Source organism: Symphalangus syndactylus, chromosome 3, assembly GCF_028878055.3.
Source record: "Symphalangus syndactylus isolate Jambi chromosome 3, NHGRI_mSymSyn1-v2.1_pri, whole genome shotgun sequence".
In the NCBI taxonomy this organism is placed as follows: Eukaryota; Metazoa; Chordata; class Mammalia; order Primates; family Hylobatidae; genus Symphalangus; species Symphalangus syndactylus.
The window spans coordinates 50,719,351-50,746,093 of record NC_072425.2 but is presented as its reverse complement, the minus strand read 5'-3'; the positions used below and the strand labels follow the sequence as shown (position 1 = coordinate 50,746,093).

Genomic DNA, 26,743 nt, shown 5'->3' with positions numbered 1-26,743 from the left:
AAGTGGGAGCTAAATATTGGGTACACATGGACATAAAGATGGGAACAATAGACACAGGATTATAAGAAAGCGGGAGGTGGGGAGGGAGCAAGGGTTGAAAAACTACCTATTGGGTTCTATGTTCACTAATTGGGTGATGGATTCAATCATACCCCAAAACTCAGCCTCACATAATATTCCCTGTAACAAATTTGCACATGTGCCCCCGAATCTGAAATAAAAGTTGAAATTTTCAAAATATGTATTACTAAAAAGAAATTAAGACTGAGCTTTATATCCTGCAATGGTGGACTAGCTTGTTTCAAATTAACACCAAGAAAAACTAGAAAAGCTGGACAAAATATAGATAAATATCTTTTTGACAGCATTGCAGAGAGACAGCAAGCCCAGAGAGGGGAGCTTGATAACTGGTATATTTTCTCCTCAAGACATTTGCCAGTAACAAATGCTGTTGTAGCTGAGAGGCCTAGAAGCTGAGCAAGACTGTAGGTGGTGGCATTGGCCTAGGGGACAATAATTGTCATGCAAAGTCAGCCAAACAGAAAAGGCCCTGTCAAACATCCAGGCTCTCAGGTAGGCAAACAGGAAGAATATCAGCTCTTACAAGGACCAAAGCCAGCTTTAAATCAGCTCAGCCTTTTGTTTGATTAAGGTGATCTGCCTCTCATTAACATCCTGCCAGAAGCAAAGACAAATCCTGTCTGTATGAGACAGAATCCAACGTCTCAAATTCCCTCTATGATTTTTAAACCACAGTCTGACACTCAATCAAAGTTAGGCTGGCATACAAAAAGACAAGAACTGACCAAAATTTGAGAGAAAAAATAAGACCAAAGACAGACACATAGAAGGGCCGGATACTGGAATTACCAGACATGTACTTTAAAATAATTATGTTTCATATATCATATCATCAATACATCAAATAAGAAACTGCTTAATTTTTTTAGAGAACTGGTAACTATTAAAAATAATCAAATGAAAATTCTAGAATTGAAAACTATAATAACTCAAATTAAGAACTCAATGGATGTCTTCACTTCTGTCCACAACAGAGTAAATGCTATGGGAATTGCTGTCAAGCTATCAAAAAAAAAAACAAAAAACAAAACAAAAACAAAAACAAAAAACCAGAAAACCAGATAAAATATCCAAAACAAAAGTTTTCAGAAACTGCCAACGCAGGTGCCAGCATACACTACCCTGAGGCACAAACAGGTATCAGTGTAAAGACACAAGAAACGTGAAAAAGCAAGGAAATACAACACCCCCCAAAAAACACAAGTATCCAGCAACAGATCTTAAACAAAAAGAAATTCTTGAAATCCCAGATAAAGAATTCAAAATATTGATTTTAAAGAAGCTCAATTAGATGCAAAAGAACATTGAAAAACCAATACAAAGAATCCAGAACAACAATTTATGATATGAATAAGATATCTATTTACCAAGGAGATGGATTTTTTTAAAAACATCAGATATTCTGGAATTGGAGAATTCATTGCAGGAAATACAAAATACATTTGAAAGCTTCAACAATAGATTAGGTTAAATAGAAGAAAGAATTTCAGAACTTAAAGAAACATCTCTTGAAATAATCCAGTCAGACAAAAATAAAGAGAAAAGAATAAAAGAGAACAAAGTCTTCAAAATATTTTGGACAATGTAAAGCAATAGAATTTATGAATTATTGGTATCTCCCAAGGCAAATGTTAGATATAGTAACTCCAAGTTTTTCTTCAAAGAATCAGTATATCAGTATGTTCAGCTCTCTTATTCTTTGATTCTGCATTTTAAAGTTTAACTTCTTGGTTCTCTTTGCCCCCTTGCCTCCAGCTTCAGTAAACAACTTTCCCCCCAGTTCTAATCAGTAGTTCACATCTGTTCCCCTGGTCACCTGCTTTGACCTGAGTCACCCCAGTCACCTGCTCCATCCTGAGTCACCCCTGGTCACCTCCTCTGACCTTAATCATCCTGAGTCACCTGTTCTGTAACCGCCCTTCCTGCCAAATTATCCACCCTGCTACTCCAGCTTGTAGCCCTGCTCTCTTTAAAATAGCCAATCGGAATTAGCTTAGACTGTGTGGTCCAACCCTAGCCAATAGGGGAATGACACAGCAGTAGGGGCTACCTGCGTCAGGAATAAGAACCCCTTCTCCTCCCTTGTCCAGGTGTGCTCTCGCCATTACTCCATTCATGAGCTGCACCCTTCAATAGAAGTAAAAATTGCCTTGCTGAAAAAATTAAATTTATGTTCGAGTGCTAGGTCTTTGCAGCACCAAGGAACAAGCATTTTGTTTCTAACACGAAGAGAGATAAAAAGGTTTAGAAAACATATTTAACAAAATAGTAGATGAAAAATTCCCAAATATGGCAAGAGATTTAGATATTCAGATATACAAGGCTCAGTAACTCCCAAATAAATATAACACGAAAATGTCTTCACCAAGGCACATTATAATCAGACAGTCTAAAACAAAGTGAAAGAGTGAATTCTAAAAACAGCAAGAGAAAAACATCTAGTCATTACAAAGGAAACCCCATCAAACTAACAGCAGACTTCTCAGCAGAAACCTTACATGTCAGAAGACAATGAGATAATATATTCTAAGTCCTAAAGAAAAAAACCCGTCATCAAGAATACTACATCCAGCAAGATTAACCTTCATAAATGAAGAAGAAATAAGCCTGCTGGCACCTTGATCTTGTGTAGGGAAAAGAAAGAGAGATCAGACTGTCACTGTGTCTATGTAGAAAGCAAAGACATAAGAGACGCCATTTTGAAAAAGACCTGTACTTTAAATAATTGCTTTGCTGAGATGTTGTTAATTTGTAGCTTTGCCCCAGCCACTCTGACCCAACTTGGAGCTCACAAAAACATGTGTTGTATAAAATCACGGTTTAAGGGATCAAGGGCTGTGCAGGACATGCCTTGTTAACAAAATGTTTACAAGCAGTATACTTGGTAAAAGCCATCGCCATTCTCTAGTCTCAATAAACCAGGGGCACAATGTACTGTGGAAAACCACAGGGACCTCTGCCCTTGAAAGCAGGGTACTGTCCAAGGTTTCTCCCCATGTGATAGTCTGAAATTTGGCCTCGTGGGATGAGAGAGACCTGACCGTCCCCCAGCCCAACACCCGTAAAGGGTCTGTGCTGAGGTGGATTAGTAAAAGAGGAAAGCCTCTTGCAGCTGAGAGAGGAAGGCCACTGTCTCCTGCCTGCCCCTGGGAACTGAATGTCTCGGTGTAAAACCCGATTGTACATTTGTTCAACTCTGAGATAGGAGAAAAGCTGCCCTGTGGTGGGAGGCGAGACATGTTTGCAGTAATGCTGCCTTGTTATTCTTTACTCCGCTGAGATGTTTGGGTGGAGAGAAACATAAATCTGGCTTACGTGCACATCTAGGCATAGTACCTTCCCTTGAACCTAATCATGACATACTTTTGCTTACATGTTTTTTGTTGACCTTCTCCTTATTATCATCCTGCTCTCCTACTACATTCCTTTTTGCTGAAATAATGAAAATAATAATCAATAAAAACTGAGGGAACTCAGAGGCTGGTGCCAGTGCAGGTCCTTGGTGTGCTGAGTGCCAGTCCCCTGGGCCCACTGTTGCTTCTCTATACTTGTCTCTGTGTCTTATTTCTTTTCTCAGTCTCTCATCCCACCTGACTAGAAATACCCACAGGTGTGGAGGGGCAGGCCACCCCTTCAATCTTGGGCATCCAGCCTCCAGATCTGTGAGAAGTAAATTCCTGTTTTTTTTTTAAATTACCCAGTCTCAGGTATTTTTTAATACACACATTAATGGACTAAGACAAGACTCAACACTGTCAAGTTGTCAATTTGTGCCAAATTGATCTATAGACTTAATATGTCCTCAATAAAAGTCCGAACAGGGTTAATGTGGAAATTGACAAGCTGATTCTAAAACATAATGAAAGGCAACGGACCTAGAATAACGAAAACCCTTCTGAAAAATGAATATTACCTGAAATGAAGAGTCAGCATAAAGTTACAATGATAAAGACAGTGTGTTACTGGCACAGGGATAGACATATAGACCAATAGAACTGAATTGAGAATCCAGATGTATATATCAAGTCAATGGGGGAAAGGTATAGAATAAAGAGGTATTCATATAGGAAAAAGCAAATCTCAAATTTTACTTCATATCATACACAAAAAATGACTCTAAATGGAGGGTAGTTCTAAATGTAAGAGCTAAAGCTATAGTACTTCTAGACCAGGGGTTACAATTTTTTTTCTTTAAAGAAATAAATAGTAAATATTGTATGCTTTGTAGGCCAAAAGATCTCTATTGCAACTACTCAACTCTGCCATTGTAGCACCAAACAGTCATAGATAATACAAAAACAACTGGGTGCGGCTATGTTCCAATAAAGCCTTCTTTACAAAAATAGGTGGTGTTCCAGTAAAACTTTGTATACCAAACTGGGGGCTGTAGTTTGAAGATCTTCGTTCTAGGAGAAAGCAAAAAATAAAATATTTTTGACCTTAGGTCAGGCAAAGATTTCTTAGATTTAACACAAACAGCATAAACCATGAAAGAAAATAAATTAACCTTCATCAAATTAACTCTCATTAAAATGAAAGCTTCAACTTTTCAAAAGAAAATGAAAAAATAAGTCATAGGCAAGGAGAAACTATTTGGTGTATATATATTATATATTATATATATATGATATATAAATTATATAGATATATAAAATTTCTGAGACCATGAAATTTGTGGAAGAAGAAAAAGGAGAGCTTTATATCCTATAAAAGGTTATAACCTGCAGATTGAGAAACAAAGATCCTAGCACAAACCAAAAGCATACGTTTCAAAGATGAAGGGGAGAGGCTGGGATTTATGCTTGATAGGGTTGGCGATATATACATATTTCGCAGGTTATAGGAGAATCTATGAATATTTATGAGAGGAGCTAAATGCATGCTCAGTGAGTAAACATGTATGTTAAATACATTCCATGTTCACTTTGGGGTAGAGATTTAACATTAAAATGAAGTAAAACTTGGCTGTTTATGTCAAGAGGTGAAAGACAGGACACAAAGGCATCTCATGCACAGCCTCTGTGGACTGGCCAGAACCAGGCTCTGGTTGGTGGTCGTCTACCAGGAAGGAATGTTTTGTAAGGCTGGTCAGTTGTCATGGCAAGACCAGAATAAGAGAGGGGAGGTTGGCTACGACGTCAAGCGGTCTGTCAAGATTGGTGGGGAAATCTTCCAAACATTGTTTCTCAGGAACTGGTTTCTGTTTAATTATGGGAAAGAAAATCTTGTGGCAGTTGGTAAGGTAAATAAGAATATAAGACGTAAATAAGAATCAAGTGAAAATTTTAGAACTGAAAGATACAAATGAAAAACTCAATGGATGAGCTCAGTGGAAAATGGGAAGAACAGAGTAAAGAATCAGTGAAGTTGAAGTTAAGATAATAAAAATAACCCAGCCTGAGAAATTACCCAGTCTCTGAGAAACGGAGAAAAAAATAGATTGGAAAAAAATACTGCAGCCTCAGAGTCCTATGTAATTACAACCCCCAAAAATCTAATACTATGCCACTGGAGTCGCAGAAAGAGAAGAGAGACAGGTGGGGGTTAAAAAAGTATTCAACAAAATAATGGCCGAAAACTTCCAAAATTCAGCAAAAGACATAAAAACAGATTCAAGAAGCTAACACTGAACAGTATAAACCTAATGGAATCTATGCCAAGACATATCAGTCAATCTCCTGAAAACTAAAGACAAAGAAAAAAAAATCTCAAGAATAGTGAGAGAGGAACACCACCTTATCCATAGGAGAAAAAATAAAAATGGCAGCAAATTGCCCCTCAGAAACCGTGATGGTCAGAAAGGAGTAGCACAGCATTGTTTCAAGGAACTGTAAGCCCAGAATTCTACATCCAGTGAAAATACCCTTTAGAAATGAAGGGGAAATCAAGACATTATCATCTGAAGGAAAACTAAGAGAATTTGTCAATAGCAAATCTACCCTAAAAGATGCTCTTGAGACAGAAAGGAAATGATAAAAGAAGAATTTTGGAACATCAGGGAGGAAAAGTAAAAAATTGAAAGGGTAAAAGTATGGATAAATGGAATAGACTTTCCTTTTTTTTTTTTTTTTTTTGACAGAGTCTCGCTCTGTTGCTCAGGCTGGAGTGCAGTGGTGCGATCTCAGCTCACTGCAACCTCCGCCTCCTGGGTTCAAGTGATTCTCCTGCCTCAGCCTCCCAAGTAGCTGGGACTACAGGCGTGTGCCACCATGCCCGGTTAATTTTTGTATTTTTAGTGGAGACTGGGTTTCACCATGTTGGCCAGGCTGGTCTCGAACTCCTGTCCTCAAGTGATACCCCCACCTTGGCTTCCTATTACAGGTGTGAGCCACTGCACCTGGCCTCCTTCTCGTGAGTTTTCTAAATAATGTTTGGCAGTCGAAGCAAATCAATGTTACCTCGAGTCTACTATGTAACAAGGAGCATCAGTGTCAGGCATGTCCTATAATTGAGGTTTCAAGCTAAATGGAATAGTTTATACATGTAAAATGTTTAGAACAGGCCGGGCGCAGTGGCTCATACCTGTAATCCCAGCACTTTGGGAGGCCAAGGCAGGCAGATCACTTGAGGTCAGGAGTTTGAGACCAGCCTGGCCAACATGGTGAAACCCTGTCTCTACTAAAAATACAAAAATTAGCAGGGTGTTGTGGCAGGTGCCTGTAATCCCAGCTACTCAGGAGGCTGAGGCAGGAGAATCGCTGGAACCTGGGAGACCCAGGTTGCAGTGAGCTGAGATCACACCACTGCACTCTAGCCTGGGCAACAGAGCAAGACTCAGTCTCAAAAAAAAAAAAAAAATTAGAACAGCACCTGACACATTAAGGAATAAATAATTAGTTATCTAAATGCAGTAAATGTAAAAAGACAAACAAAAGTCAAGAGAAGGACACCCACTAGCAAAGAAGGCACTGAATCCTTCTGTCTTCACCCCTAAATGTGGGCACAAAGCAAGGGTGGGCAGAAATCCATCTAGCTTTTCCATTTGAGTCCTATGCTGAGCTATCTGTTCTTAGTGTACCAGGGTTGAGGTGGTCATAGAAACTATTTTAGTGTGCTTGGGCTACCATAACAAAATACCATGCACTAGGTGGCTTAAACAACAGAAATTTATTGTTTTCACAGCTCTGGAGCCTGGAAGTTGATGATCAAGGCCCAGCAGCTTGGGTTCCTGGTAAGGGCTCTCTTCCTGGCTTGCAGTGGACACGTTCTCACCGTGTGCTGACGTGGCCTTTCCTTGGTGCATGGGAGAGGGAGTGAGCAATCTCTCTCTTCCTCTTCTTTTTTTTTTTTTTTTTTTGACAGTCTTACTCCAGGCTGGAGTGCAGTGGCACAATCTCGGCTCACTGCAACCTCCGCCTGTTGGGTTCAAGCAATTCTCCTGCCTCAGCCTCCTGAGTAGCTGGGATTACAGGCGCCCGCCATCATGCCCAGCTGATTTTTGTATTTTTAGTAGAGACGGGGTTTTGCCATTTTGGCCAGGCTGGTCTCGAACTCCTGACCTCAGGTGATCCTACCACCTTGGCCTCTCAAAGTTCTGGGATTACAGGTGTGAGCCACCAGGCCCATCCGGGAAAGGGAGTGAGCAGTCTCTCTCTTCCTCTTCTTATAAAGCCATCAATCCTGTCACATTAGGACTCCACCCTTATGACCTCATTTAATTACCTCCTAAAAGCCCCAACTCCAATACAGTCCCATAAGGGGTTAGGTCTTCAACATATGGATTGGGTACGGAGAGGGCACAATTTAGCCCACAGGGAAAATCTGGGGGGAGATGTGAGTTCTTCTCGGTCTTTATGTCCCAACAGGCTTTCATGTTACCAACTCAATCAGACCACTAAAATCTGTTCTCAGAAAAAAGTCCTTCCCTTCATTTTCTGTCCTGAATATACACTTTTCCCCAGGCCCCAAGCCACAGAGCCTGAAACATCAGGAAAAGGTTCTGTTCCTACTGCTCTTATCCAACCTCTTTCATCTGACTATTTCAAAATGTCCTCACAGCCCTAATTAGGTAATGAATTAATCAACAAAGTTGCTGGTTAATTGGCTTTCATTTTTGGAAGTAGTTCCAGAAATGTCAGGAGAAATGACATTTTTCAGAGTTTAAAAATGCATTGCTCAGCCTGAAATGCTGTGCTACATGAAAAGTTTTCCTGCTAGGCTAGATCAGAGTGAACAGGGGGAGGTGGAAGCAGGCAGGATGATTTCTCTGCTTCTGTGGCAGCCTCCCGGGTCTGGAGTGCACACCCTCTGCTTTCTCTTCTGATTCTGTTTCAGCAGGCTAGACGAAAAAGGGCACTGCATTCAAAGTCAGAAGACTGAAGCCACAGTCTCTGACCATAACTCAGCTCTGTCACTAACCAGTCACCTGGCCTTGGATGTCAATTCCACTAGCCTTGCCTATAAGGTGGATGTTAATCTACCCCATCTAGCCTTTGGAAAAGAATTAAATGATACTGTATGTCATCTATAAAATGGATACAAGTCTACCCAATCTAGCCTTTTACAAGAATTAAATGATTATATATGTAAAAGAACTTTGTAAACTGCAAAATACAATTACACAGTCTTTTTCACAGTATGAGCACCTTTCTCAAGCTGGGGTAGAGAAGTTGGGGGAAGGCTTCATGGAAGAACTAATAACTGAGTTCAATCACGAAGGATGAGGAAGGGAAAGCAGGGACATTTTGGGCCAAGAGAGCAGCATGGCAACAGTGAGTGAGGGCCTGGCACATCTGACAAATTGCCTTAAGTTTGCATAGCTAGGTTTAAAAATTAAGGGAAATGGAGTGGGAGGAAGGATGCTAGAAAGAGAGGGCGAAGCACTTTGCACACCATCCTAAGGAGTGTGGACTTTTCACGGATGTGGGAAACAGTAAAAGCATTTAAAGAGGCAGTGCCATGATCAGATTTGTATTTAGAAAGCCCACTTGGTGGACAGCAGTATAGAAGATGGATTGGAAGCAGTCCAGGCTAGACAGAGAGATCACTCAGGAAGCAGGTGCAGTAACCCTGTTGAGGATCTAGGGAGGGCAACTGTAACAGAAGTGGAGAAGAAGAGTTGATTAGTTAATTAATCCAAGTGGTTCTGAGGAGGTGGAATCCATAAGACAGATAGCTGGTAAGCATGGAGACAAAGGAAAAGATCAAAATTAACTCCCCAGTTTCCAGTTTGGGCTAACAGATAAATGGTGGTGGTTACATTCACTCGGCTAGAAGGAGCAGTTAGGAGGAAAAAGACTAAGTCAAGTTTTAGAAGGTTAAGTCTGTGGGATAAGAAGTAGAGGTGTCTAATGACTGTTAAATATAGGGTTCTGGAGCACAGGAGAGAGATCTGAAATGGATAAATATAAGATAAATATAAGACAAAATTATGTTTTAGAATCACATTACTGACTAATAGCTAGTATGAAAGATACTCTAGATCCAGCTATTTTCAAACTCTGCACCCATTTTCCACAGAATTTTTTAAAAAGGAAATCAAACTGGAACTCCAATATCTAAAATATATTTTAAAAGTTCTTTAGGTGGTTTAAATCTTCATCTTGCATGGACCATGGTTTTAAAGCCCTCAGATTCATAACGATCTGAGAATATTGCTGCCTAGATATACTTTTCCAGGATAGAGAAGCCTCAGTAACATGGCCAGTATCACATAACATTTAGTCAAGAATTGCCCTCCATATCCAATGTAAATTTCTTTTGTCTACTTAAGCCCATTGTTTTAGGTTCTGATCTTCATCGGAAACAGATTAATTTCTTGTTGTCAGCTTACACAATAATAGTTTACAACTTTAAACCTGTGATTTGACTATTACAAACATATGGATGAAGAACTTTAAATACAGTTGTTCAGATGTTTCCAAATTTCAACTGATAACATTGACATTATTTATGCCCATGCCCCTAGACAGGGACTAAAAAAATAGTTAAAATTGCCCAGAAGGCCCTGTGTGGTCTGAGCCTGGCCTACCTGTTCAACCCAATTGCACAGCCTTCTCCCTCTTGCTCACTTTCTGCTACAGTGGGCTTCTTTTTATTTCTGGGAGGCCCTGGCCTTATTTTCACTGTTGTTTTTTTTAAAATAATGACTGCAAATAAGCTGATATACAAATTAAGCCCTTATTTTCACTGGTTTTTTAATAATGACTGTAAATAAGCTGATATACAAATTAAGATCAAGGGCAGAAATGAGGTCACTTCCTTCCTCTTGGCTGTTAGTTTCTTCATCTATAAAATAAGAAGGTTGAACTAGATTGGGGTTAAACTCCAAGGCTGGAATCCCTGAATTGGGGGTAGAGAGCTCAGCAATATGAATGGGGGTTAGTAAGCTTACTAAAACCAAACTTTTGCCCATGAGAAGGCTAGAAAAGCAATAAAAATTTACTAAGTATCCTCTTAACAGCTCATTTTTCCTCACAGTTACTTAAAAGTAGATGTTGTTATATTTATTTTATCATTTCTATTTTCAGAAGAGGAAATGGTCCCACAGAAAGTCAAGATAGCTTTATTAAGGCAGAGCTAGAGTTTACAAGGCCAAATAAAACACAACAACAAATTTCTTTGCTTTTATATAGAATTATATCAACTTAATAATGTAACCAAGATAATCCAGTTAGAGAAAAAAAGAAAAAAAGGAAAAGGAAGTGTATCAGGCATGGCCTAGTGGTTCATGCCTGTAATCCCAGCACTTTGGCAGACAGAGGTGAGAGGACTGCTGGAGCTCAAGAGTTCAAGACCAGCTGGGCAATATAGCAAGACCCCATCTCTACAAAAGATTTTTTTTTAAATTAGCCAGGCGTGGTGACATGTGCTGCAGTCCCAGCTACTCAGGAGGCTGAAGTGAGAAGATCACCTGAGCCTGGAAAGTTGAGGCTGCAGTGAGCCATGATCATGCCACTGCACTCCAGCCTGGTGACAGACCATCTCTCAAAAAACAAACAAAAAAACAGTGTGTCTTTGTTTGACAGAAATCTTTCAAAATATGGGCGCATGTGGGAAGCAGATAATGAATGGTGTCCCTCCGAACAAAACTTGGAAACCAATGGAATAGTCCTTTTCTAAAGCAAAGACCTCCAGCTCAAAAAGTACCAGGAATCTAAGGAAACCTGTTGACACAGTGTGGTCATTGACAGCTAACTGCCACAAGAGGGCAAAATTCTGAGGAAAAGGAATGAGGTCGATCCAAGTCTGAAATCTCACTTTTGCCTTCTCCACTTAGAATATCCTTTTTCTTTTAGATATTGTCTTGATTTTTCAATTTAATAAGGACTAACTTGTAAGACTGTGGTTATTTCTTTGGCCTGAAATCTCTCCCACCCTTTCCTCCCTCCCTCCCCGTTAACTCACATTCATATTCAGTTGTCACCTAAGATATTATTTCCTTAGAGAACCTCACCTCCCTGGACTAGGTTTGTTCCCTGTGCATACACTCACTCCCAGAGCATCTTGCCCTTAGCCATCAAAATACTTTACACTCTTGAAGTTTCTAACTTCTAGATTTTAAGCTTCATATAAAGGCAAGGGACCATGTTGATCTTTTTTGCAGTTCAAACCTAGAGGCCAGCCCAGTGTTTGAGTCACAGTGGGTATTCAATAAACCTTTGGTCAGTGAATAAATTAATGGTAGATTTTAGGGGGAAAAAAATCTTCCCGCCAAAAATAAGCAGATAAACCTGCAGCTACCAACTGTCTATCTTACCTGGTCTTTTATTCTGTATAACGGTGGGAGATTAGCAATGCATATGAATTACTTAATAATTCTTTGGTGTCACAATATTTTCCATAATTGTTAATGTAATTTAACCATCAACTTATGGAGCAGTCAACTACAGTAATAATAACTGAGTGGTAATAATCTCTGGTGGCTCATAGAACAGCTCAGACCTAGTGTGAAGAGGCGATTTCCTCCCGGCAGCTGCCCTCTGGCAGCTGAATGACTTCTCTCCAGTATCAGGGGTGTCAACTGTGGCATTCTCCCAAAGTGTGCTGTAGCTGCTCCATGCTTTCCAGCCATTCGGGTTTGGTGTGTGCAAAAAGCCTGAGCACAATCCATCAGGAAGCTCTGAATAGGATCCCTGCTCCTTTTTTGTGTGCTAATTTCAATTTATCTCCAATTAAATTTAATTAGACATTGAGCACCTGCTGTGTGCAGGAAACTATGCTGAGTGTTTTAGGTGATATTGAGAAGTGAAAGTAAGTTTGCAATCCAGTAATTGTTATTTCAGCCCTGTGATTCTGTCATTCACATTAAGGTTATATTCTGGACAAGTGAGTCTTCAGGAACGCCTAATAGGATCCTGTGCTAGGTGGCAGGTGGGAGCAGGGTTAAGTTCTGAAGTCATTGAGAAGAATATATTCAGTGTATTCTTAATGATTTTTATCATTCTAACTACAGAAGGTAAAGCTCAACAAAACTATCCTTCAGAGGGGATAAGCACTAGATTAAAGGATTAGTAAATATTGATTACATGGATTTAAAATTAGCGGGAGCCAGGCGCAGTGGCTCACGCCTGTAATCCCAGCACTTTGGGAGGCAAAGGCGGGCAGATCGCTTGAGGTCAGGAGTTAGAGACCAGCCTGGCCAACGTGGTAAAATCCTGTCTCTACTAAAAATACAAAAATTAGCTGGGCTTGGTGGCGGGCGCCTGTAGTCCCAGCTACTTGGGAGGGTAAGGCAGAATTGCTTGAACCCAGGAGGCGGAAGTCACAGTCAGCTGAGATGGCACCACTGCACTCCAGCCTGGGTGACACGGTGAGACTCAGTCGCAAAAAAATAAATACATAAATACATAAAATAAAATAAGCGAGGTTATATCAGAGTGATGCTCAACGTGTTCAGCATAGAGGTATCCTGTTTACAGAATCCTCTCTCCAGCTTCACCACTCCAAATACTCCAGCAATATTCTGTTTGCTAACAGTTCCCATTTACTCAATGCCTGCCCTAGGCTTTAGAATCAGCAGGTATAACCTACACGGTCAGTCTCACTAATGTCCCATGCCTTCCTTTATGCTGCTACCTCTATACAGGCTGCTCCAGCACCAATAGCCTGGCAAACCACTTAGCTTTAAAATCCAGCCCAAGCTTTACATCCTACAACCAAGACTCCCTCCCTCCTCTGGGACTTTACTTTGTAGTGACTGCTTATTCATATGGACACCAACGCTCGGCCTCCCTACCCAGAGTGTAAGGGCAGGTACCTTGCATTATTCCTGTGGTACTTCCGAGCTCTAGCACAGGGCCTCAGGACGTTGAAGAGCCTCATTCCCTCCATGTGCTCCCTGAGTTTTCCACAGATGAGCTGATGGCCTTCGAATCAGGAGTCACAAACTCTATCTTCCCAACATATCCATAGCCATGGCCCTAAAATACAGATTACTTTTCATGAGAAACTGTTTTAAGAATCTTAAGAGTCATCTGAGCTGGAAAGAACCTTAAAGGTCACATCTAATCCTCTTTCAAGTGAAAATTAAGACCAGAAAAGTTCAAAGACTTGCCTCAAGTCCCAAGATCTCACCAAAAAAGCAGGGTGTGTTAGTTTTCTATTGCTTCCTAACACATCACCACAAACTTAGAGGTGAACAACTATGTTCATTCATTAGCTCACAGTTCTGTAGCTTCTGAGTCCAGCATGGCCTGGCTGGGTTCTCTGTTCAGGCTGTCACAAAGGTGAAACAAGGTGTCAGCCAGGCTGAGTTCTAGTCTGGAAGCTCTGGGAAAGACCTGCCTAAGCCCATTCTTGTGGGCAGGTTCAGTTCCTTCCAGTTGCAGGACAAAAGTCCCATTTCCTTGCTGGCCATTGGCTGTGAACTGCTCTCAGCTCCTCACGGTCTCCTCTAACAAAGTAAAAACATTGCAGCAAGCCCTGCCCATTCTTTTAATCTGACTTCTGCCACTGCTACTGGCCATAATGAACTCTCTAGTTTTAAAAGTCTCATGTGATTAGACCAGGCCCACCTGTATACTCTCTTAACATCAGCTGTGCCATATAATATTTACTGCCATGTAATCATGGCAGTAAAAGCAATCAAATTCACACTCCTAAGGATTATATAGAATGTGTACATGGGGATGGCAAGGAGGGAAATCTTAGAAGACATAGAATCCTGCCTACCATGCAAGGATTTGGGAATCATACAGACATGGATTTGATAGCAATGTTACCACTTAACATCTCTGATTTCACTGAGCCTATGTTTCTTCTTCTGCAGGACGAAAATAATAAATACCCCACATGCCTATACATGCCTTTTGTAAGGGTTAAAGAGAAAATGGATAAAAAAGTGACATTTTTTTTTTTTTTTGAGATGCAGCCTCACTCCATCACCCAGGCCGGAGTGCAGTGGCACGATCTTGGCTCACTGCAAACTCTGCCTCCTGGGTTTGAGTGATTCTCCTGCCTCAGCCTCCTGAGTAGCTAGGATTACAGGCGCGCACCACCATGCCCAGCTAATTTTTGTATTTTTAGTAGAGACGGGGTTTTACCATGTTGGCCAGGCTAGTCTTGAATCCTGACCTCAGGTGATCCACCCACCTCGGCCTCCTAAAGTGCTGGGATTACAGGCATGAGCCACCACATCCAGTCTGAAAGTGCTTTTAAGGTATAAGGCACTACCTGGCAGGGTCTAATTGAAGTATTGTGCGCAAGTATACGGCATCCCCTAGACAAAAATATCCTTAAGGTTAGAGGCTTAAGGACGTGACAAAATCAGGGTCTGAGTGAGCCTTACTATCTTTTAGTGACAATAAGATGGAAGTTTAGAGCACCAAGAAACAGATGGTAAATAAAGAGTTTCAAATGGCCATTTATTTCGTATCTAAGGCAGTGCAAAGCCACATTCAGATATATCTGGACTGCTTCTGACCCTCCACTGAAGGTGGGATTCTTCTTCAATCTGTGGGACAGTCCTGGACCTCCATGCTGACGTGGTTCATCTAGTACAGTTGGGACCTAACTCAGATGACTGTCCTACAGATTAAAGCAAGGCACTACAGAGGTGACCAGGCAAGTGTTTCAGCAAGGAGCACAGCCTGTCCACCCCTCCCTGCTTCTGAACATTAGGGCAGAAATTGTGAGTTATGATAACAACTCTCTAAATTTAGAACACTGAAGGGCAAGATTCTCTATTGTTTGAAAAAAAACACTGAAAGCAAGCCAACATAAGCATCTATAGGAGCTCCATTTTTCTCTTCCTTCAGTGTGGCTTAGTTTCTGAGAAAGGAGCACACACACCTTGGTGCAACTTGCTTAAGAATGATGATTATAGTACATGAACTGTTTCCTTCTTAAGCAGAAGAAATCATTGTGGGATCGTCTCCTTCAATCCTTCCTTGCTAAATACACAGGGCCTGGCACATAAGAGACATTTCAAAAAGCATCTGCAGAATGAATAAATGAAACAAACCAACCAACCAGTGAGCTGGAACCCAGTTCTCTTCACTTCCTATCCAACACTTTCTAGTACGCAATTCTGTTTCCCACTATACTGGCCTGGTGTCTGCCTTCTGAACAGAATTAATAAGCAAGTAGTGAGACTCTAGCTAAACTTAAATGTGCTAGCTCCAACAGTCCCTAGAAATTCTAAGCCAGGCTGTCAAGTTGACACTGTCTCTAGACAATAGCCGTGCAGCTGAGGAAGTGAGCAGCATGATGACCATCTGGTCCCTTTCTTCTCTGGGGAGCTGAGCTGAAGGAATTCACAGAGGTTAATGAACCCTCTCTGGCTCGTGTAGTCTTGCACAATCTGTGGGTCTGGGTCTTGTCCATTTTAGAAGATAAACACACACTTGAAAAGCCTCAGGTGTGCACATGCCTATACAATGATTAGAACTCTCTTGCCAAAGTGATATGTGAACTTTTTAGAGGCTATAAAGGAATACTGGAAAACTACTCGGCCTTTGTAATCAGACCAGCCTTTGTAGTTCAGGGTTACAACCCTTGATTTCTCCACTTATTAACTGGGTAACTTTGGTTCCTTTTACCTCTCTGAGCCTCCGTTTCTTCATATATAAAATGGGAATAATACAAAGAGTTATGCCTTGCAGGACTATCATGAAAATTAATTAAGTGTGTGGAGAGCTCAGTACAGAACATTCAACACATGGGCTACTGTGGCTATTGGTATGTAACTAAACTCCTTCTCAAATATATTTCTATACATTTACTTCTTCAAACCACCCATGGTATTGAAACCAAAGGTTTGAAACTATTTCATAAAGATTCACTAAGTGACTAATACACACCAGTACCTACACTGGGTGATAAAAAATGGAGACAAATAAGAGAATAGCATAAGAGAAAGGAGAAAGAAAATAACATGTATTGAAAACCCATATTGAGCTAGGCACTGCACTAAGTGCTCAGAATCCCAGGCAAATAAGTCACAGCACTGGAATTTAATGAATTTAATGCTTGATTTTTCATTTCACACATTCATTCCTTAAGAGAAATCAAGCTCATGAAAGTTCCTATGGCTTTCTGGTTACCAGAATCTCTTCTCTGAATTTCACTGGAGCAGAAGAATGTACCTCAGAGACTTGCTCCACACTTCAGCCACGCCTGAGCTCCTTCTTTCTCAGCTTGCCACTCCTCTCTAACTTCAGTTGCCCATTTGCAGTGATGAATGACTCGTTTCTCAACCAATGCCTTGGTGCCCTTGGCCTCAATATTATTGTTTTTGAAAGTAATTGTGTTATGGCAGGATCATCCTGCCCTCTTAATTAAGGGCATTTGTGGTTTGGTCTTTGTCCCATGTCCTCCTGGTCAATTATGCTTATTTATTCCCTGTTGTCAATTTGTCACTAATAAGTCCTCTCATATAATGTTATTACAGCACAAGTGATACACTTCTATATAATTTCAGGAAAAAGTAGACATTACTGGAACAAAAAGTGCTTAGAGAACCACATGATGAAGAAAACATTTCACAGTGTTGGTTTGTTCTCTATTTCCCACAAATCTACAGTAACAAGTTACAGATTTTAAAAATAACTCTAGAGTTACCCCTCTCAATTGAATAACTCAATTTTTTAAAAAACTCATCACAGGACAATAGCAATCAATCTATTTGCAACACAATAATTCTAAAACAATTAAAATGTAAATGTTAAAAGAAACCATAAACATTCTAGAACAAAAATAAGTGAAAGGTTTTATGCCCTTAGGTGGGAAAGTCATTTCTAAGCATGCCATCAAAGGCAGAATGCATTAGGAAAATCAATAGAATTGATTTCAAAAAACATTAAAAACTTTTTTATGGCCAAAAATCCCCCTAGAAACAATTATCCCCTAGAAACAAAATAACAAAAATATTAACAAACATAAATAAACTAGGAAACATATTTGCAATCCACAAACAAAGAGCACTTAACATACAAAGTGCTTTCACAATTGCAAAATGGGCTAAAGTCATGAAAAGGCAATTCAAAAAACACAATGTCCAGTAAACATATAAAAATATGTTTGAGTTCACTAATTTAACAAATTCAAATTAAAACAATAAGAAATATTTTTTTCACTCATTAGATTGGCAAATATTAAACTTATGGGTAATGCCAATGTTGGCAAGTTATGCATATGAACCAGCATTCTCATACATTCTTAGAAATATAAATGGGCTTAGTTTTCTGGATAGCTATTTTACAATATGCAAAGAAAAAAAGATTTAAAAAGTATACCATCTGACTCAGCAATTCACTCTGGATATCATCCTAAGAAAACAATCAGAGAAGTCACAAAGGTATATGCATGAGGACATTTACTGTAACACTGTTTATAATGAAAAATTTAAAACATCCTCGTATCCATAGAGGATAGTTAAATAAATTATGTTACAGTCCTATAGTGGAATATTATGTTACCATTAAAAATTATAATGATTCTCTCTCCTTTGTTGGCTTTGAAAAAGTACGCTGCCATTTCTGAGGTCTATGGAGAGGACCACAAGGCAAAGAATTGAGGTTGGCCTTTAGAAGCTGACAGCAGCCCATTGCTGATAGTCAGCAAGAAAATGGTGACCTGTCTATAGCTGCAAGGAGATGAATTCTGCCAATAACCTGAGGGCACATGGAAGTGGATCTTTTCCCAGTTGAGCTTCTGATAAGATTGTAGCCGTGGCCAGTACCTGAATTGCAATCTGTTAACAGAAACTGTGGCAGGACTGATGATGCACAGAAACAGATAATAAACATGTGGTGTTTTAAGCCATTAAGTCTGTGGTACTTAGCAAAGCTGTCTAAGATATGTTACGTAAAAAATAAGTTATGAAACAGTACGTATGATATGATCTTATTTTAAAGTACACTTATATTTAAATAAATGTTCATAGAAAAATGTCTTGGACAATGTAAACCACTACATGTATTCCTCATACTTTTCTGCCTTTCTTGAAACTTATCTTCAATGAACATGTATATTATAAAGATAGATGTATTTTCATTTTTAAAGAAAAAACGATATTCAAAACCTTGGGAAGAGAGTTTATCTGTGATGTGTAATTTTTGTGTCATAATGATGCTACAGTTTTAAGCCCTTAGAAATTTAGAAAACTAAAGAATTTACGTATAACTAAATAATTTATGTATAAATAATACAGTGGTTTTTTTTCCACAGGGGAATCCTGTTGTTATTGAGTTGGAACTCCAAGAAGGTTGTTAGGTAAACATGGAATGAAAGTAAAACCCACATATTACTCAAATTTGTGGAATAACCATCCAAATTACAGTAGAGAAATGAGGTTTACATAGTCCAGATTTCCCATGCAATGCTTATTTAAAATACTAAAGTCATTTAATTTTTGGTTACAAAATATAATCCTAATAGCTATAGAATACACCTTTCGAATGGCTGGAATACAGTATTTATATCCAGTCGTAAGATGTGAAAATCAACTAGAGACTCTGTGCTATTTAGTTTGCTGAAGAAAACATCACACACATGACCTCTATCCTTGATTGTGCTCTCTATCCAATTTTATAATCTTTTCATGGATCCAAATGAAATCTCATCCCCTCCCTAGGGAGGCATGTTTAAACACTCTCAACTTCCTATCCCACTACTTTCCCTCTCACCCTTGGCAGATAATCTGGTTGGCCTAACTAGGGTTATCCATCTGTCCACTAGTCGGGGGAACACAGTGCATCTTAATAATGCCACCAAGACTACACACAAGGTGGAGAAATAATTTCCCCAAAGCAAGGGAAGGAGTGGATGCTATGACCAAAGGATGCAAACTCCCTAGCATGGCACACATGATCCATCATGACAGGACACTAACTCCTCAATATGTTCTTCTACCCCCTCTTTCTTCATAGCCAGTGTCACATATGCTGGCTTCTCTCGCATCAACATGCTTTTAGACTACCTGATCCCTCTGCTTGGACTGCCATTCCACTTACTTAGTTTGATCCGCTCAAGCTTGATTTTCAAGACTCAGGTCTATCGTTTCTTTAGAAAGTCTTCTCTAACGAAAATCCCTCTTTTTCCCTCTCTCCAGCCAGGTTGGATACTCTTCTCATGTGCTCCCATACCGCCCAAATACTGTTATCATGATGTGTTCTAATTGTTTGTATACTTGTCTGTCTCCCCATAGACTGTGGGCAGGCGTAATGTCTAATTCACCTTGGAATTGTTAATGCTCAGTGCAGCACAAGTATACACAAGACATTGTTTATTAAATGTATGAAACCAATCCATTACTTTTTTTTTTTTTTTTTTGAGATGGAGTCTTGCTCTGTGGCCCAGGCTGGAGTGCAGTGGTGCGATCTCTGCTCACTGCAACCTCCGCCCCCTGGGTTCAAGCAATTCTCCTGCCTCAGCCTCCCTAGTAGCTGGGATTACAGGGGTGCACTACCACTCCTGGCTAATTTTTGTATTTTTAGTAGAGACGAGGTTTCTCCATGTTGGCCAGGCTGGTCTCAAATTCCTGACCTCATGTGATCTACCCACCTCGGCCTCCCAAAGTGCTGGGATTACAGGCTTGAGCCACTGTGCCCGGTCTCCATTACTTATTAACAAGCCCAAGTATGGGCACTGTTCTCTGTAGGACAGTGCTGAGAAATACCAAGTCAACATTTTCAAATCTCTTTTCATCTGTTGCTTACTAAAACCATTTTTTTTACATCATTACCATACTAGTGTTTAGATGTGTCACACTATTTTTGCATTGGTGTATTATATGGGGCCTGCTTCCTGAGCCACAGGGCAGTATGGTATCTTCATCTTGTTTGTCGATTCCTGCCAGCTTTAGGCAGAGTGTCCTTTGTGGACTCGGTACAGAAAATTACATTCTTAGGTCCATGTGCTTGCAACTCTGCAGCCAACTGGTATCAGACCATCTGGTCAATCTAACAGCCTCTCTGCATTCACAGTTTGTCACCATTTCTATCTTCTAGAGTCATCTGCAACATGGGGCTAGTAATGCCTACCTAGAGGAATTAAATGTGAAAATATATGTAAAGCATCCAGTATAGGGTCTGCCACAGAGTATGTATTTGCCTAGTGAATTGTTCTGCACATGCAGGGGAAGGACTTATTTCTACTGAGCCGTGAGACACAAGACCACTTGCGAGGGTGAAAAAACAAGACGCAGCAGAGATTGCTAGTTGCTTAATTAAATTCATTCTTCCCTTCATTTTGGAAAGAAGATTTTTAAGGACATCAATGTGCCAAGTTAAGATTATAGTTTCCAGCTCTGCGAGGTCATGATGCTAAATTCGAGTCTGTAAGATGTAGTTAGAAGGTTTTGTGTGGGACTTCCAGAAAGGCCCTTTCTAAAATAAGGATGTGATGGCTGGAGCTCCAACTACTATTTTGGCCCATAACGCAAATTTGTGGACACAAGCCAGGCTGTACGGATGACAGAGCCGAACGAGCTTAGGTACCTTCCTCCCACTTTCTTTTATGGGAGAGGGGAAAAGCCCCTCGTGAGTTTAGGATACTGGAATCTGGGGGTTCCTGTTACACGCAGGCAAACCCCGTCAGCCACTCTGTCAACTGCTGGGCCTTGCTCTCACCCAGATTCTGCTCCTCGGATTTCTCTGAACCACCTGGGGCCGCGAAGCCGTTAAGAGTTGGGACGATAGGACCAGTAGAAGCAGGAGGAACAACACAGGAAGCGCGCCAGAGAGAGGCGGCCAGTCGCCGGGTTCCGTCCGCTCTGCTCCAGGGCTCTCGTGGCTCTTCATTCACTCATCTCGACCCTGTGGCCGGGGAGCGCTTGGAGCTAGGTCCGCCGCGGTCCTTCTTGGCTCATGCCGTCCCCTTACTTACGGTCCCCTTTCCGCACCCGCGCCATCCCCTCAGCGTCCCTCACGGTTCCCTCACCGCCCCCGCCCGTTGGAAAATGCCTAGAGCCACCGCTCTCGTCACGGTCCGCTTCAGGCCTCCATTGGCCAGCACACGTCACGTGCGGCGTGTGGCGGTTGACATTGGCTGGCGAGCGGGCGCGCTGAGGGCAGCGCCGGTGACCCGGCCTCTGCCTCCAGGGCGCGTCAGGAGCAGCAGGCATCGGTGCCGCGCCGTGAGGGTGCGCAGAGGCTGCCCTCGGGCCCGCTACCTACAGACCCTCCGCGGGGCAGCGTCTCCCGGCCGGCCGCGCCCTGGTCCCCCGACCGCAGACGACTTGCGACACGGACGGCGCGTCCTGCTGACCCCAGCCGGCGCCGAGGGCTTGGGATCCCGAGCGGGAAAAGGTTCGGAATTCGCAGCTAGTTTAGCCGCACACTCAGTATGGTTCTTTCAGATTTGTTTTTTTAAACGTCTAGTTATTAAGTGATGCGTGGTTGGAGGCAAATCATTGAGGGTCGTGAGCTTGAAACTAAAGTTTAAAGGTCTTGGATTTGAGGGTCTCACATTCAGATATCTGCAGGGACCAGGCTGGGAGATGCTGGGAGAACCCCCACGTTCTGGGGTGGGGAGCGCCTCTCAACTGCCGCTCGGAGCGATCTCAGATTTTTCTCTCAACTACCGCTCGGAGCGATCTCAGATTTCTCATGAGAAGTTGAATATCGGGATTTTTATGAGAAATCTCTTGATTTGTAAATGTTGGCAATCAATTTAAAAAAAAGAAGGAACATTGGAAGCCAGACAAAAGACATTTATAAGCTGGTTCTAGTCTGCCAGTTTGTGACCTCTAATTTAGGTCTAATTCTGCCACTAAATTAGTCACGTGACCTTGACCAAGTCACTTATCTCTCAGACATGCATTCTCAACATGGGTGATATTGCTCGTGTTCTTAGGGGGCAAAAAGATCCTAGATATTACCGTTCTTTATGGCTTTCCAAAGAGCCTGAAAACAAGCAGATATACATTATACCTATGTCATTGAAATTTTATGGGGTTGGCAGATTCGGAAATAAAATGTCTAAAACGTCTCCTGGGAGGAGAGGGGGAAAATCAAGAAAAGGTTGAGAAACACTGCTTTAGGGAGGTGGATAAGCAGATGATCCTGCGATAGTTGTGTATGTGGAAGGATTAAAATATACTAGCATTCATAGACTGAGAGCCAGAAAACTCCAAGAGATCATCTTATAGAAGTTCCATAACAGGCACTGTTAGCACACACACGTACAGGTACATACATATATACACACATACATATGTCCACACAATTTTATTTGATCTCCACAACAAAGTGTCATTTCATTTACTGTGTGGGAAAACAAGCTCAGAGGGTTTGGGTGACTTGTCACAGTCAGAGCTATTAATATTAAATGGAAGAACTGGGATTTAAATCCAAGTCTATGTGGCTCCAAAATCACCCACTCATCCTGTTGGTTCCCAGCTTGTCCAGTTGTGTCCAGACCTCTTAGTGCACAAGAATTCCACCTTGTGGCTTTTTAAAAATGCAAAATCTCAGCTCCCACTCCGGAAATGAGGATTCAGTATCAGCGACAGGGCTGGAAGATCTGCATTTTCACACCCTTCTAGGATGATTCCAATATTGGTGACCCAGGGACCATTTTAACAACAATTGTTCTAGTCTAATTTCCCACCCAATCCCAGAGTCTTCATGGGGTTGTACCCAAGGAGCTTAGCCATTACTTTTTGTTTCTTTTTAGTTTTTGAGGCTAGAGTGCAGTGACGCGATTACGGCTCACCAAGGTTGCAGCCTCAACCTCCTGGGTTCAGGTAATCCTCCCACCTCAGTCTCCCGAGTAGCTGGGACTACAGACATGTGCTACCATGCCTGGCTAATTTTTTTTTTAAATTTTTTTGTAGAGACAGGGTTTTACCATCCTGCCCAGACTGGTTTTGAACTCCTGGGCTCAAACGATCTGCCCACCTCAGCTTCCCAAAGTGCTGGGATTACAGGTATGAACCACTGCATGCAGCCCATTAATATTAACAGGACTGTTGGACAGGTATGAATAGAATCCTTTACAAATTCTTATAAAGCTAGGAGGGAAATGAAGTGAGTACAGACTAAGAAGGGAAAAAGCAAAAAGATATTACGGATACTGGTTTGCGAAGTAAGATAACAAATATTTATTGAATACTTAAATGCCAGGTGTTGTGGTAGGAACACACACACACACACCCCTTTCTTCATCCTCACAACAATCAAGAAGAGTAAATATTATAGTCCTCATTTTATAGAAGAAATTGAAGCTCAGAATGGTTCATATAGCTGACAGTGAACAGTCAAGACTAAAACACAGAACTTCTGATTCTAAAATATAGTTTAATATTCTTGAAATAGAATTTTTGATCAGCAGTTATATACAGTTGGACTATAAATGAATGTTTTTATGTATAGGTAATGCATATTAGGCACTATTTCACAGTTCCCTGGATTTGAGTTATTTGAAGATGGCCAGAGGGGATTTTCAGTTCCAACCAAGATGAAATAAGAGAAATTAGATATTTATTAATACCCTTCTGCCTAAAACAACTAGAAAACTGGACAACATATATAAGAAAATGTCTTTTGGATTTTGGAAAGAAAGCAGCTGAGGACCTAGATCTCTGAGAGAAGAGAAACAAACACAGAGAGTTTACCATTGCATCAGCTGTCTCCCTGGGGGCAGTTTCCAGGCTTCAGTGCAGGGAGGGGGACTAAGACAGAGCTTTCCCGGAGGTGTGCAGAGAGCAGAGTTCAGTGTGGCCAAGGTGGCTAGAATTTGCAGAGTCAGGTCCTGGAGACGTGAGAGCAGCACAGGAAGGTGCAGAGGGCCCTCAAGGTTTTGCTGGCCCAAGGTGTTTGGTTGAGTACCGATCTGCACAAACTCCTCTTTGGAGTAGGAATCCAAAGATCTCAGAAGAAAAATATCTTCAAAAAGCAAGTGGGTAGTATGATTATGATAGTATGATTAAGAAGCTGTGGTGAAGATATATATTACTTCAGTCAGTAAGAAAAAAAGTTATTGGACCAGGTGCAGTGGCTCACACCTGTAATCCCAACACTTTGGGAGGCTGAGGCGGGTGGATCACTTGAAGTCAGGAGTTCAAGACCAGCCTGGCCAACATGGTGAAATCCCATCTCTACTGAAAAAAAAAAAAAAAAATACAAAAAATTAACCAGGTGTAGCGGCATGCACCTGTAATCCCAGCTACTCGGAGGGCTGAGGCAGGAGAATTGCTTGAACCTGGAGGCGGAATTTGCAGTGAGCCGAGATTGTGCCATTGTACTCCAGTTTGGGGGACAGAGCAAGACTCTGTCTCAAAAAACAAAAAAAAAAGCTATTAAAAATCCGGGACATTTTGGGAGGCCCAGGCGGGTGAATCACCTGAGGTCGGGAGCTCGAGACCAGCCTGGCCAACATGGCAAAACCCCATCTCTACAAAAATACAAAAAAAAATTAGCTGGGCATGGTAGCACATGCCTGTAGTCCCAGCTACTCGGGAGGCTGAGGTAGGAGAATCACTTGAACCTAGGAGGTAGAAGTTGCAGTGAGCCGAGATTGTGCTACTGCACTCCACCCTGGGCAATAGAATGAGGCTCTGTCTCACAAACAAACAAAAAACCCGGGAAAGTATATATAAGAAACATACTGTCCAAATTTACAACAAAACAAAGTATGCCTTTATTTTAAGCAACTGATGGAGTGAAAGATAATCCATTTGACACTTATGCTTGCAATGTCTTACTTAAAGCGTCACAGTTTGGTGATACAAGATGGTAAAAAAAAAGTATGCATGCACAGATTATATGTGTATATGTATTATATATGATAGTGATAACAATTGTATTTTGTCTCACATTTAGAATAAGCCTACAGACAAAGCTTGAGAAAATTATAGATTAACTGAAATTTAAAAGTTAAAAATCTTCATATAAAAATGGTATGGTTGGCAGAACTTGAAAGTGGACGGGAAAATAAAGTGGACAGTAGTGTAAGTTAACTAATTTACATAGAGGGAATCAAGATACTGTTTAAAATTGATAGAACAAGAGATTGGTTAAAGGATATTCACCTTTAAAATTTACAAAGATAATCAGAATTTAAAATTACAGAGATAATCAGAAGACAAATATTTTGATAGATTAAATAGGGGAAAGTTTGGCATGATGGAAAGTATGGTAAATGAGGCAGTTTCCTCATCTTTAAATCAGGAATTCAGTAGTATGGTTTAAAGATGGTAGCATAAGAACCAGAGGTCTAAGTATAGTGATTATTACCCCCAGCCCTAGAATAACTAAAGTGAGAATTTAAATGGTTTACTTCTGTGGGATAAAACTTGGCTTGGGGGGATAGAAGGTGGAGACTTATTTTTCATTGTATACCATTTATTCACTTTAAACTTTCATATATGTTTAATTATCCCTAGTGAATATCTTTTTTAGCATCAAAATATATGGACCAGCTTTATTCTTTGACTGTTGTTGTATCCTGATGTGTCTTGAGATTGCTGAAAATGCTAATGTGATAATAAGCCACATAAACTTTTCAGATAAGGAAGGTGACTGGTTTCGTTCTGATTTTTGATGATCGTTCCACATCTGGGGACTAGACTTCAGTTCTGGGCACTAGAATATTAATAACTATAGAGTGTATATATAGAAAAGAGCATCCAAGCTGGTGAGGAGGTCTAGAAACATTACTTATGACAAAAGGTAAAGGGAACTGCTGATGCATATCATCTGGGAAGCTATACATCAGAAGTGAGGGGAGCGTGATCACTAGCTTTAGATATATGGAAGAAAGGGTGTATTGTTCTGTGTGAGCAGAAATAGGACCAGTGGGTAGAAATTACAGAGTGGTAATATTATAAAAAGCTTTCTGGCTACCAGAGCTGTGTAATGATGTCACTGTTACTGTTTAGACAAAGATATTGTGGAGAGTATGCTCACATTTGGTTAGGATTCTCCTAGAGGAACTTCTGAGTTTCCTTACAACTTAGAGTTTCTGAAGGATTAGTTAGAAATAAGTCTTTAAAGTAGTCCATAATTGTAACCCAGAAGAGTACAATTAACTCAACATATACTTTTTAGATAGTCATTGTGTTAGTCTATTCTCCCATTGCTATAAAGAAATACCAGAGACTGAGTAATTTATAGAGAAAAGAGGTTTAATTGGCTCACGGTTCCGCAGGTGTACAGGAAGCATGGCAGCATCGGCTTCTGGGGAAGTGTCAGGGAGCTTTTACTCATGGCAGAAGGCAAAGCAAGAGCAGGCATCTCACATGACAGAAGCAGGAGGAAGGCAGGGGGAGGTGCTACAC

The 26,743-nt window shown here is 40.9% G+C and overlaps 1 protein-coding gene and 1 long non-coding RNA gene across 12 annotated transcripts in view; one reads left to right on the top strand and one right to left on the bottom strand.

Moving 5' to 3' along the window:
• Positions 1 to 21,431, bottom strand: part of LOC129479186 (uncharacterized) — a 45,844-nt gene extending 24,413 nt beyond the window's left edge. Inside the window, exons 1-3 of one of the 4 annotated variants that reach the window (XR_008656600.2) lie at positions 21,093 to 21,420; positions 13,280 to 13,442; positions 3,987 to 4,487 (exon numbers count right to left, since the gene is read on the bottom strand). This is a non-coding gene — a long non-coding RNA (uncharacterized lncRNA). Of the gene's footprint in view, positions 1 to 3,986; positions 4,488 to 10,207; positions 10,309 to 13,279; positions 13,443 to 21,092 lie in introns of those variants that run through there. The other 3 variants (XR_008656602.2, XR_010120016.1, XR_008656601.2) reach the window with 3 other exon arrangements.
• Positions 21,432 to 21,488: 57 nt separating this feature from the next.
• Positions 21,489 to 26,743, top strand: part of PTPDC1 (protein tyrosine phosphatase domain containing 1) — a 61,558-nt gene continuing 56,303 nt past the window's right edge. For 4 of the 8 annotated variants that reach the window (XM_055271877.2, XM_063636209.1, XM_055271869.2 and 1 more), the window contains exon 1: positions 21,489 to 21,770. The gene's annotated coding sequence lies outside the window, so the exon portion shown is untranslated. Of the gene's footprint in view, positions 21,806 to 26,743 lie in introns of all 8 variants that reach the window. The other 4 variants (XM_055271876.2, XM_055271871.2, XM_063636210.1 and 1 more) reach the window with 3 other exon arrangements.